This window comes from Alligator sinensis, unplaced genomic scaffold, assembly GCF_000455745.1.
Source record: "Alligator sinensis unplaced genomic scaffold, ASM45574v1 scaffold448_1, whole genome shotgun sequence".
Taxonomy (NCBI): domain Eukaryota; kingdom Metazoa; phylum Chordata; order Crocodylia; family Alligatoridae; genus Alligator; species Alligator sinensis.
The window spans coordinates 4491800-4495818 of record NW_005841870.1 but is presented as its reverse complement, the minus strand read 5'-3'; the positions used below and the strand labels follow the sequence as shown (position 1 = coordinate 4495818).

Below are 4019 nucleotides of genomic sequence, written 5' to 3'. Positions count from 1 at the left end.
CCCCCCGCATTCCTAACTAGCACTTGTGTGGTAAGTATGAAATAAGCCCAAGTTTTTGTTTGTTTGTTGTTTTGGAGTTTTTTTTTTAACAAGGGAAGCACCTAATGTAGTTTATTCATATTGCTGAGAGTAATAGATCACAGACTTTGGGGATTTAGCATACAATATAATACAAAGAAGAATTGTATGATTCAGTAATTTTTACTGCCATAAAAATGGCTTTTTTATGTGAATGTGAACTCCCATGCTTTGTACTGTGTTTAAACACTTTTACCAGTATTTAGCTATTGCATCATGTAGTCCTGATTCTCTAAAGAGTTCTGGATAGGGACAGTCTTGTGTCTGGAGCCCCGATGAGTTTAGCAAAGCTTTTTAAGTGCAGTTCACTGTAGGGTTGAGATTATATTTATCTTGTGTATACAGTAAAACAATTATGCTATAATGGGATTCCAACAAGCCATCAGGCCCATTAAATTTTGTATATATGAGTTAAACTAACATTTAGGAAAAGGACCAGATTAAGACACAAATCTGGCTGCACAAAAATCTTTGTTTCTCAATTTAAAAAAGCAATATATGTGTGCAATGCTAGAATTAAGTGAAAAAACCAATGCAAGTTTTTGGTTGTATTTTTATATGCCTTTAGATTGTGGCAAACTTACTTTTAAAGTGAGATGAATAGAGCTGAATCTAAGTAAAACTAAAACTTAAATATTAAACATTAAATACTCTCTTAAAATTTTGAGAAAAACGGTACAGTTTTTATTGCATGATTCTGACACTGTATTTTAATGGAGAAATAGTACTGTGCCATATAAAAAAGACTTCTAAAGCACATGTAAAAGAATGTACAGTTCAGGTTGTCCAATCACCATTAACTTCATCAGTTTCCAACTTGATTATTTGACTTTGCAAGATTAGTATGCTTTTTGGAAATTTTACTCATAGATCAATTAAAGCTGATATTAAACACTGAGTCACCAGAACAGGATGACATTTACTCAAGAGTTCTGAAGGAACTCAAATGTAACATTACAGAACTATTGACAATAATATGCAACTTATTACAAATGGCCTCTATACCAGAAGACTGGCAGGTTGCCAACATATATCTTCAACACCTATCTTCAAAATGGGCTTCAGAGGCATTCTGGGGAATTATAGACCAGTGAATCTTGCTTCCATCCTTGGCAAATTGGTAGAGTCTATGATAAAGAATAAAATCAGCAGTCATGAACCAATATGCTATGCTGGGAAGGTCACCATGGTTTTCATAAAGGGAAAACCTGCCTCGCCAATCTCCTGGAGTTCTTTGAGGGTGTTAACAAATCTGTGGACATGGGGGATCCAGTTGCCTTGACACATCTGGATTTTCATAAAGCTTTTGAAAAGATCCCACACCAAAAGCTCTTTTAAAATGGATACTAAATTATTCTGGATATTCAAATCTCAAGCTGATGGAGCTGCAGAAAAATCTCCCCAAGCTAACTGAGTGGGCAAAGAAGTGGCAAATGAACTTCAGTGTCGACACGTGCATGGTAATGCACATGGGGGAAAAATGATGTCAGTTATAATTTATAAACACAATGCTGGGCTCAGAACTAATTTTTATGACTCAGGACTGAGACCTTGGAGTCATAGATAGTACTGTAAAAACATTAGCTCTGTGTGCAGTAGCAACCAAAATAAAAAGCCAATGAAATGTTGGAATTAAAAACAAAATGTAAAACATGAAACCCACTATATGAATCCATGGTGCACCTACATCTTGAATACTGTGCGCAGTTCTGGTCTCCACATCTCAAAAACTGTGGCAGAGAACAAGAAAAGGGCAACCAAGGTGATCAAGGGTACAGAGTAGCTGTCATATCAGGAGTGTCTAGGGCTGGGGCTCTTCAGTTTGAAAGGGAGAAAGCTAGGGGGGATATTGTAGAGGCTTATAAAATCATAAAATGTATGGACAGAATGAATAGGGACTCTTAAGTCCTAAAATACTAGAAATAGGGGGCATCCACTGAAATTAGCAAGAGACAAGTTTAAAACAAACAAGAGGTTTTTTCGTTTGTTTGTTTGTTTGTTTGTTTGTTTGTTTGTTTTACTCTGAGCATAGTTAACTTGTGGAACTCCTTGCCATGCGATGCTATAGAAGCAGATAGTATAGCTAGATTTGAAAAGGGACTAGACAGAATCATGGATGATAGATTCATTAATGTCTATTAAACAGAATAGTTAAGAATGTATTCTCTGACATTCCTAAACCTAAAGTGGTTGGTAGATGTCAGGGAGAGTATGATCAGGGGATAGATCACTGAAAATCAATGATGCTCAACCTTTTGGCCCCATGTGCCAGATGAGTGGGATGGGGCCAGTCTGCAGACCCAGTTGAGTCCCATACACCAAGATTGGGCCCTAGGGCTCAGCAACACCCCCTCCTGCTGGGATTGGGTCCTAGCAGTCCAGCCATTGACAACGCATAGGGGGTGCACACGCGCCCCCTGGAAGCGCCAGTCATGAAACCGGAAGTGCTGGCAGAAATGTACTTCTGGTTTTGCCACTGGCTCAGTGATCAACTGCTGAAGGAATCCCCCACCCCCTTGGCAGTCTGGTGCCCCCCCAGACTTGGGAGGCACCAGTTGCCTATGAGTCCAGCACTGCCCCCTTATGCCAGTATCAGTTTCTTGGGGCCTGGTACCACCTCTTCCCATAGGGATTGGTCCCTGGGAGCCTGGCAAAACCCCTTCCCATGCCAGCACACTGGTACACTTGCCCCCTGGGACTCGGTCCCATTTCCTCCTAGCTGTCCATTTGCAGGAACTGGGCACTGGGGCTGGGCACTGCTCCCACTCAGCCCTACACTCTTGGATTGGGTGCCCAATCTAGCACACAGGACCTGGGTCCCCACATGGGTCTGGAAACTTGATGGTGGGGCAGCAGAGTGCCACTGCTGTCCTGCCACAGAATTTCTGGGCCCATGGGGAGCCCTTTAAGCCAGATGACAGAGTGCTGTGAGCCAAATGTGGCCCACAGGCCAGGGGTTGAGCACCTCTGCTGTAATGGGAGTCAGCCTTTTGGCAGGAGTGCTGCAATCTAGGTGCCACACCCTCACCAAGTGCTAGTTCAATCCCTTTCCCCTATCTGATCGGTTGCTTATGGCCTGCCCTGTACCACCTACCTCTCTGCTTTCTTGCTGTTCTGCCAGTATTTCACTGCTCCTTCTCTGATTTTGTGCACCACATACAGAGGCTGCCCATGCCACTTGTGGTATGCATGCTGCCGGTTGGCCACCCCTGCTCTAAAGCATCTACTATATACCACTGTTGGAGATGGGGCACTAGACTAGATGGGCCATGGGTCTGACCCAGTATGACACTTATGTTCTTGTGACAGAAAGTAGTCTTTTTCCATTTTAATAAAATTGAGTGTTGATTTCATCATTGCCTTACTTGTTGGGGACAAATTTATTTTTTTCAGTTGGTACAAAGAAACAGTTGGTTGACACATGTAGGTTTCTTTTTAATAGAATTAATTATATTTTTTTTTGTGTATTTTTTCCATGTATACTTTGTGCAATGTAAGAATAATCCTTTCAGCCTTCCATTAAGTAATTAAGCTTTTACGTAATTTTAATTAAGGTAGAAATAAATTTCAAGCTCATCTAGGAAAAGGGACCAAATACATGTCAACTATATTTCCTTCCTGATGATATGCAATACACAGAGACCAGAATAATCAATTAATTATTTAATTAAAATTAATCTCTAATTAGCATATTGAATGTAACAGACTTTCTTGAAGAAAAAGAACTGAATTTTCTTGTCTTCATAATGTGACTAGAACTAAAATGTGGTATCTAATAAATGTTGTACATGAGTGTAGCTATGTTAACAGTGTATTCTGGCAGAGGTATAGTTAATTTAAAGCATTATGCTTTACACAGTAATGTATGTGAACAGTTAACATAGGTTTGGTTGTTTAATATTTCATATAGTGATTAGAATGTGCATTTGTTTCAAGTTTAG

General features: G+C 40.1%; 1 protein-coding gene across 1 annotated transcript in view; it reads left to right on the top strand.

The window, feature by feature from the left end:
- AFDN (afadin, adherens junction formation factor) overlaps positions 1 to 4019 on the top strand; it is a 182933-nt gene that overhangs the window by 65611 nt on the left and 113303 nt on the right.